Raw genomic sequence first — 9,612 nt, forward strand, 5'->3', positions numbered from 1 at the left:
TAGCTTTCTGTGAGCCTTGTGGTGGGAACCACAATATTGCTTTTGCTCCATTTTCGTCAGGCAGTTCCCAGCACGATACTAAGCTATTTGTACACACCCTGGTGCACAACTAGAGTCTATATGCTAAATTATGTGTAATATATTCTATGAACTTAATTTAAAAGCACATATATGCAATAAGGAAGTCTTGACCATCTTGGAGCTTCTTTTGTGACCCATAACTACTATCTACCTCCTTCTTGGTTTTCCCTAAATCCCCCATTCTTTTCTTTTACTGCTGTTTCATAAAGAGGAAGGGTTAAATGAGTCTTTCCTATGATTTTCTTACATCAAAGATTCTGACAGGGCCAGCGCCTTTTTCCCTGTGCCAAAAGGGATAGTCCCTACAGAGTTCTGTGCTCCTTCATGCTTTGCAGTGGAAACACCAGATTCTCTCCTTTGGCTGCCAGCCTGTAAAGGGGGATTTTCCTGCTGGTGGTAGATCTTTACCATTTGATTTGTTGAAGGATGAAGGTTCTTGCAACGTGACCTTGAGCCAGGCTGATGCTTCAGGTCTGTTCCGTGTGTGTCAGTTTCTCAAACTTGACAAGCACCCTGGTGAGAAGCAGATTACCTGTTAGAAATGTACAGCTTAGATACCACTCTTTTTCCTTCCTTAGATGGTATATGTCTTATTCTTCTCGTTACTTTAGATGCTTTAGTTGTATCATAGATGCTTTAGTGTGAATCATAAAAGGTGTAACTAAAGCTTTTCCCCCACCTAGCTAGAGGCTGTCAGATCTGGAAGAGAGCAGGAAAGACCTGGGTAAATGCATTACTATAGTGTCAGGACAAAACCTCTTCCTGCTTGACACCAGTTACCCAAGCACACCAAAGGGAGAGTGGATACCTATGTATGTCACAGCCTGTCTGGGGCAGCAATGCTGGGCTGCTACCCTGGGCAAGAGTTCCTCTGGAGTGAGCAGTGGCAAGAGCCAGGAGGTCAACCTGCTGCGCTAATCCCTCTGGGTCCCAGCTCTACCTTCTGGCTTCCTCAAGAACAAAGAACTAAGCAGGACTAAGCATAAAATACAGTAGGATTCATAAATCCCTCTGAAGTGTTGAAAGAAGCAGCAGCTGCCTTCAACTCTTCTTGCTCCCTTCCCACATACATCCAAACGGGGGGTCTGCATAGTGGCACTGCAGCAGTGGAACTCCTGGACTTCCAGGTCTCTACTTTGTAGCTGGCTCACAGCATAATAACACTCAGGCTTCAGTGCCTTTTGGTTGTGACTGTGTTTCTGCAAGACAGGAAAACACAGCCTGTGAAATGTTTGTAAATTGCACACACATGTTCCTATGCATGCAACCAGCAAACAAGCAAGACGGGTAACAATAAACCTGATAAATTAGAACAGAAAATTTATTTGTACTTGCTTATAAACGGGTATCATGATGCTGATGCTGCACATGACATGCGACTTGGTGTTTTGGTCTTTGTTTTTTGTTTTTTTAATAGGAAGAGGCTGAGAAACGTTTTGGCAGGGTTTAAGACATTCTAACTGCAGGTTCTGAGGCAGACCCAGGAGTCCTGATAATAATTGTAGAGCCTCTATTTGAGAAAGTATTCTAATTTCCGAGCACACAAAGACAATGTAATTGTTAATATACTAAATAAGCTCATATATTCTTGGGACACTCAGCCAGTATGGTACAGTTATCCTAAAATGTTACAAGTGCCAGGCTGAAAATGAAAACCTGCTGCTATTTTTAATTAATTCTGGATCTTCTGCATCTTTCCTTTGTATTTGTGTCTACAAAAAGCTGGAACTTTGAAGGCAATAATATCAATTAATAGTTCAGTTGGAGTTGTAAAGATTGTCTAAGTGGAACAGCTATAGTCTAAAGATATGCTGGTTAATAAGTTCAATTTCAAATGCATTCCAAGCAGCATGATGTTGAGTGGGAGATTTGTTTTCCAGCATGACAAAATCTCTAAATGCAAAATGTATACATATGTCTCTAATGGAAGAGGAAAATAAAGAGCCAGATAGTTATCCTGAAGTAGACATCAGAGGAATTGCAATGAAATCAAAAAAGAGTTACTGCTCATCTGCAAAGTGTCATGCAGAATAGAAGTGCTTTCCTCCTTGGCCATTTATCTCCTTTGAAGCTATTTGGTAGAATTTGGAGTGGGCTGAAGTGGTAGTTCAAAAAAACATAAGGTATGGCAACAAGATAAAACTGAAGCAGCATGTTGTGGAGACCTGCATGAGTCAGTCATGCTTATAAGAACTATATATAGTGAGAAATCTCCTTCCAGGGAGATTTCTGTGGAGAGCATACAAAGTACTTGAAAGACTGTCTGAAAAGAAATCCTGACACTAAAACCATCAGAAAGAAAGAGGTTTGGGTTCGTGTCCCTTGAGCTAAAAGAATTCTGCAGATTCCAGTGGAATGTGAGATGAGTCATTTTGCTGTGGTTGATGTACTTCATGTGCCCAGGTGCCAGTTGATTCCACCTTCATATGTTTATTATTTAATTGTGATGCTGCTAATTTTCTAGGCTTCCAGATATTTTACTATAAAATATTGTGGAATGCTGAAGAGAGAATAATTGTTACTACATATCTCAGTTCGTGCGACACAATGCTGCCAAGCCACAAAGACCAGACTGGACATAATTCACACATCTCAACGCTGTAAGCTGGAGCACATGCAATACAACAGACTTATGAGATACAAGATCCAAACAAAGCTCCCCCTCTGGAAAACAGTCTTTCAGCCATACTGGCAAACTGAACTGCAGCTGCAGAAGGGAGGTAGTCTCAACTGGTATCCTGCAGTGACTACCAGTGCTATATATGCTAGAGTTTTTGTTAACACCTTAAACCCTACCTGGAAAAAACACTGAGTAAAAGACCAGGATTGTGTTTCCAGCTGTGTTGCAATGGGGCTGACTACACAAAAATGGATGGTGAGATTAGTTCTTCAGTCAGCTGGAAATTATAGGAGATAATGAATACAAAACCTTCTCAAACATCAGCAAAGGTCTTAATTTCTTCACATGAAAATGCTTTTAAAGATATGGTATTTCATCAGGAAAACATTTTTGTTACCTGTGTAACCTTTGTGTGTTGCATTTGTATATGACATCATATCCCAATCATGATAATACTTAAGTTGATGTCCAGGAAGGATGTGTGATTTTAAAGCATTTTGTGCGATCATAAAGAGTGATCAAAACCTTCAATATGTCCCACTAAATGATAAGAGAGACAGAAGCAAAGACTGTAAAAAGTGTGTCTATTGTCACCCTCGATGATGGAGCTAGGGACAGGCTGGCCCTTCCAGCTGTGTTTAAACCAGGAGATCTTTATTTGAACATTAGGCTGGGAGGGAACAGAGCACACCCTGAGGCACAGACCTGCTAAAAGAGCCTGATGTTGCCCTAAGTATTGCTTTAGTCTGCATGGGTTGGAAGAGTGAACCACCAACACCTGGGGAAAATCTGAACAGAAACAGAGGGGGCATTGCAACTCTGCACTTTCCACTCTGTGGGGGTTGTTTGGGTCTCTCCCCTCAAGCTTGCATCAGTGTTCTGCTCTTGGCTGAGCACCCATTCATCATTTTATTACTCTGTGAAATCAATGAATCTCAATATAAAACCTTATGAGCTTTAAATGGTCCAAAATAAGTATGTGTAGCGGACAGAGGCCAATCAATCAATGGACAAAAATTAATCTGTCTTGTAAAGGGTGGCTTGCAGATCAATTTCTTCTGTGAGCTGAGCCACAGTATTGACTCAGCTGTGGGAACAGATGATGGACCTAAAAGTTCTGCAAATTAAATGATTTAAATTAGTACTGCAAGTAGTAAATCAATGCTAGGCAGAACAAGAGGTGATGTGTTCTGCTGTTCATCCTAAAATTAAATCTGGACAGCTGTTGAACAGTGCCATTTTTCATAGATTTGTAGTTTTCCTGGCCAGCATTCTGTCCTGTTCTAGTTCTTGTATTGTTTTTTATTCACTAGTCTGGAACTGAATTATAATCAATGGGATTAGGGGTAGATGGCTTCAAGCTTTGGGTTGTTTTTGTTTTTTTTTAATAGTTGACTGAGAAGAAGAAAGAAGAGGTGATTTGAGCTGTGTGATTCAGGCAATGAAAAATGGCCAAAGTTAGTACCTCTTTTGGGAATATCAAGGGTCTTGAAGGGGTGAGTCTTTATTAGCATTAACTCAAGTGTCAGGGTAATGCATTTTATTCACTCAGGGTGTATATGTGACCTTGAATGCTGCTGCTACATGTGTAGCTTTTGGGGGATGCAAGGATTTCGTTCCCATTGTGAATGATCTAAACCCTCAAATCTATTCTAAAAATGAGGGGGGAAAGGGCAATATGGTAACATGTCTTCCAGATTTATTTATTTTCTTGGTGCAAACCAGCAGTTTTCAATATCTGAAAGCAATTATTGGAACAACAGTTGAAAATAAAATGTTATGTTATACGATTCTCATAAGTGTAAGGTTGTCACCAAATACATCTGCTTCCCTACCTAATGTCATATTTGCATTCATGCTTCTTATGAATTAATTCAGCTGATGAAAAATATTGTTTTCTGGGCTGAGAAACAGGGTCGTATTCCAGCAGAAGTTTGGTTGGGGCTTGTGGTTGGTGATGCTGAATGTTTCGATTGCTCTTAACAGAATTACCGTTTCGTAATAGTATTTGTGACTTTCTTACTCTTTCCTTTCCAACAGTAACTTGTATCTGAACAGATACTCCTGTATCTGAACAACAGAACACAACAAAAAAGTGCCAGAGAAGCTGGAAAACAATGGCTGGAGCATCTTGGCCAGGCAGTGAGCAAGAGAGGCAGTGAGCAAGGGAGATAGTTCAGGGAGGCACCATGTAAGGGAGCAGCATGTTTAGCCAGCCTCTGAGTCCCCAGTGAGGGCTCAGGTCCTTCAGTTTATGATGGGCAGTATGACTTCTGCTGCAGATGGTAATCATAACCCTCAATAAAACAACCTGGTTGCATACCAAGGTACTGCAAGGAATATTGGCCAGTGGAGACTCAGTCTCCTCTTTAATGTTTTGCTCTGAGGTACTGTGGTCTGGGCTGGGTGGGCTCCTGATTTCACCCTGTGCCCCAGTTCATAATAGTTTACTAGGACCTCATGAAAACACATGAAAAGATGAGTTAAAAAGGTCCTGGGTAATACAATAAACATATTTTCACCATTCTTTCATCTCCTATATAAGTGTTCCATTTCTCCAGCAGCTGGGAGTCGACTGTCTCCTTGAAAGAGCCATGCTTAATTTGGCAGATAACACTGCATTTTTCCAGACGCAGAGATAGTTTCTAAATGCATCCTGGTGATATGATGCTGTTTCATCTCTGCTCTGTTTTCTTAAGAGGGTACAAAGTAGCTCAGTTGAAGAGCAGCAATTCAAAAAATGAAAGCTGGTACCTGGGTGCATTCGTATCTGCACTATGGTTCACCTTGGTCTAGGTAACCATATATACTGTGGTCTTTTTCTGGTACTAGCTGTAGATGGTGAAGTGATTTGCAATGAAATTCTTTGCTGAATTTACTACAGCTATCATAACACTAAGTTTAGACCACATGGAAGCTTTTAAGATCAATAAAAACTTCCAGACTCTGTCTTCAGGGCAAGGTATCATATTTACAGGTGCACCATTGCAGCCACTGCTGTAATTCAGGTACTGCATTTTCAAGTGTTACTAAAAATCTGTTACTGAAACATCGAATTTTATGACATTTAATCTCAGAGCATTAATGGAAGGGCTTGTACAACACAAATACATTTGCAAGCAAGGACAATTAGCTTAGCAGTAGCAGCTAGGTGAGAAAAGCTGTGGACTGAAAGCAGAAAGAGCTGTTATGTTTATTATAATGCCCAATAAATCATTTGCAGCAAGAACCAATTACTGGATTATTTCCAGTGTCTTCAATTAACAGAGTGAATGCGCACCTTTAAAGAAAAATAGACTTTCTCTTGATGCATTATATTTTTGTTTCAGCCTAGAGACAAGATAATACGTATGGCTTTGTACAATGTACGTCATTGTACAAGAGGCCATACCGAGGGCCCAGCTCACGCTGGAATCTTTCACCCTGCTCTACTGGGGTAGGTGGGATTACCAGTACTCTGCAACCAGTGACATTTTGTAACACAGTTTAATATAGCATTGCCGCCTTAAAGCTTTCAAGCGTGACATGGAAGGGACCATGGGAGCAGACTGGGATAATACTCCTTTGGTGGAGTTGCACTGCAACTGTAGCAAGAAAATGGTTGGTAGTATGACAACAGGCTCTGCAAAGGAAGCTGGGCCACTCAATCCACTACACAGGGTCATTACAACAAAAATAATCCGATTCAGCCTTTTATTTGCTATTCTGATCTCATCTTTTCATTGCTAGTGAGCTTCTTATATGGATGAATGGTCACAAAAAGCAAACTTGACACTAATGTTATTCAAGTTATGAATTATGAGAGCAGAGGCACCCAGATGAGCAATTTTTATTTCATGGGCACTATGTGTATGTATACATTAAGCAGAAAAAGTAAAAAACAAATAATGTTTGTAAAACCTGGGGCAGTCAGGCAGGCAGCGCAGATAAGTGTTGGGGACCTTGCTGAGCTCTTGGTTCAGAGCACTGAGGACCTGACAAGGGGTGCTCTGTGAGTGCTGATCTCTGGGGCTCACCTCTTGCTGCTGACACAGGAACTGCTCAGCAGGGAAGGGGGCATTGCTCAAAGGGAAGTCTCTGCAGCTGGTATTGAACTGTGATTGCACTTAGTGTTGAGGGAGTTTCTGCATGAAGCAATCAATCACAAGGAGACTTGGATAGAGAAAATTGATACCCATCAGCTGTCAACCTCTATAGTGACCTGCAGGTGGAAATTGCTATGTAACTGCTCAGAGTAACTGTATGAACTATAAAAGCTTCTTCCCTATCAATCAAAACAAGATTTTCTTCTGGAGAATTTCCAGGTAGTGTATTGCTCATGCACTAAGTCCATCCATTTCCTAAAGTGGTGGAATGAAAAAGATAGATGAACAATTGGGAACCACCAACTCAGAATTTCTCATCCTGAGCTCTGAGTTCCAATGCATAAGAATTGAGAAACCCCAGGGAATATATGTTCCTGACAGAAAATTGCCAAATAAATGAGAACTGGTTTGCATTTATTTGAACATGTATGTTATTTGGGCATCTTTTTTATGATATTCCTTTTATGCACATAGGATACATATGCTTCAATAAGTTCTATTTTATATTAAACAAAGATTATGTGCGACCACTTTTTAACTGAACTACTTACTGTGATTTGTGTCTCTTAATTTCTATTTGGTGTGATATTAATGATAAAAATATTAAAGTTCCAAAGAAGTAGGAGTGATGTGAAAGCTAAATATTCGCCTTTATAGACATTTTTGTGCCTGGAGCACTGCAGAAATGAATATACTGAATTCAAAATGTGAATTTTAGAAGGTGCTCTCTAATATGAAGTACTGAATCCAGGATTTAATCAAGAAGTCTATGTTCATCAGACACTTGATGGCAGTCAATGTTAGCTGTGCTTTAAATATTTGAGTCTTTTATCGATTAAATAAAAGGTATTCTCTACTTTGGAAAATCAGCAAATAAATGAGTTTGTACTAACTAAAGGGAGGGTTTAAATTTCCTAACTTTGAAATAATCCTGGGTTTATGAGAATGATAAATCTCACACAAAAAGGACAAGTGCTCATAAGAATTTTTGCCCTATTTTTGCTATTTTGACGTGTGTAAATGTTCCAAGATGTCGCACTTGGGAAGACCCTGTGTATGAAACCTGAGTACAGAACGTAAGTAGAGTTAATTTCATATTGAGGAAAATCTGCAAATATATTCACCCTCAGAAAAATGATATAAACAGAAGAATTTATGTTAATATATTGCATTTCAGAGTGACAGTGAAAACCAAGGGAGCTGGACCTATTGCAGTGGAGCATCATTGTTATTCAATAGCACAGTGTGAGTGGAGAGTTATAGCTGTTGATTATTGATGATGCATTTTACTCAAACATAAAAATTTGCTGTCTTCCAGAGTGGTGTAATTACACATTGTATGCTATGATGAGCATTCTCCTTTAGACTTACCTTTCCCTGGGCCTCTATTCAGTGCTCTGGTGCTGTCACCGTGTTGCCAGGACAGCAGTGAGGAGATATTTATCTCAGAGGTTGTTTCCTGCTCCAGTGAGATGAAACCAAACTGCACTGAAAGCTGTAAACAATATCCATCAGAAAGTCTCCTTCCAAGCCTCAGCTTTCCATTGGTCCCTGCCCTCCATCCGATGGCTCTCTTTTGCTACTTCAACAGAAAGAGATAAAACTTGATGTTTTAGCAGCTTAGCAAAGAGTAAAGCTAGGCCAAGTATGTAAAGTTTGGATGCACGTGTAACAGAGAGCCCTCTCTGTTTGAAAGGGGTTGGATTAACATTTTGGTTCACTCTCTTATTCCTCAGGCCATCTGTGTGCTGAGGATCCGACAGGAAAGGTTCAGAGCAGTAGCAGTTTGGGCCACACTGTGTTTTCAGGTAAAGGAAAGCCCTGAAGGTCATTCATGTTTTGAAATGGCGTTAGTAAAATTTTAGCTTTTTGAGTAAGTGCCATTGTGGCCATAGTGCAGGGATGACAGGACAGGAAAAGGAATAATCCGTGTATCATTGTCAGTACAGTTCAGATGGATAACAAAATACAACAATATGCTTTAATTGTTTTACCAAAAACAATTTGGCTGTCTATAGAATCATCTTCATCCACTCTTCTGTTAAAGAATTTCCTTTTCCAGTTTTTATCAGTAAAAAGCCAAGATTTTAAATGGAACAGTAAGAAATAAACCTCACTGTAATTCCCAAACCAGTTTTCTGCAGTTTTCAAACTTTAATTTTCTGCTAAATATTCTTCCCTCAGTCCCCACCCTCCCACCCCCGTCCTGTTTCAGGTTGGATCAGTAAGGAGTTCCCGTACACTGAGGTTTTTAATAGAGTATTTGGATGCTAGGATCATAAACAAAGTCAAATGGTCTTCTAAAGTCCCAGGCTTGCTAGTTTTCAGTGTGAAATAAGGAAATCTGATATATGTACTGCTGATGTGGATAGAGAAAGCTAGCAGCAAGTGGGGAGGATGATTATCAGGCTGAGAATTTACCAACAAGAAAAGACTAAATACATTCAGTGAAAACCAAGGTATCTGCAGAAATAGCTGCATAGGCCTAACATGAAACAGCTATGTGTAAGATTAACTAATAAGTGTCGAGATCCATTCCACCTTTGAAAGAGTTTTGGTATGGGAATTTCTCACTCAAGTAATTTGCCAGTGTTTGCCTCTGGATCTGCTTGCTCATTTTTATGTTTATCTGTTTGGTATTCCTGCTATGGTGACAGGAGCAGTGTGCCTAAGAGGATCATTATGAGAATCTATCAAGCACACCCATGTGTGCACAACCTAAGTGAAGAATTGAATAAGTGAAATAACTAAAGGGAATGGGATAATTTAAAAGCTAAAGGGGATGAAACAGCAGCATCTTTCAGTGGATTGCGTTTAGAGTGAGAA

The 9,612-nt window shown here is 40.0% G+C and overlaps 1 long non-coding RNA gene across 1 annotated transcript; it reads right to left on the bottom strand.

Annotated features, from left to right (window-relative positions):
- Positions 1 to 264: 264 nt before the first annotated feature.
- On the bottom strand, positions 265 to 8,568 carry LOC134156908 (uncharacterized). Its single transcript, XR_009962123.1, has 2 exons — positions 8,158 to 8,568; positions 265 to 613 (listed from the first exon to the last, which is right to left on the bottom strand). It is a non-coding gene; the product is annotated as an uncharacterized LOC134156908 (long non-coding RNA).
- Between the last annotated feature and the right edge of the window lie 1,044 nt (positions 8,569 to 9,612).

The sequence above is a fragment of the Pezoporus occidentalis genome, unplaced genomic scaffold, assembly GCF_034315485.1.
Source record: "Pezoporus occidentalis ecotype Australia unplaced genomic scaffold, CSIRO_AGI_Poc_V1 ctg91, whole genome shotgun sequence".
Taxonomy (NCBI): domain Eukaryota; kingdom Metazoa; phylum Chordata; class Aves; order Psittaciformes; family Psittacidae; genus Pezoporus; species Pezoporus occidentalis.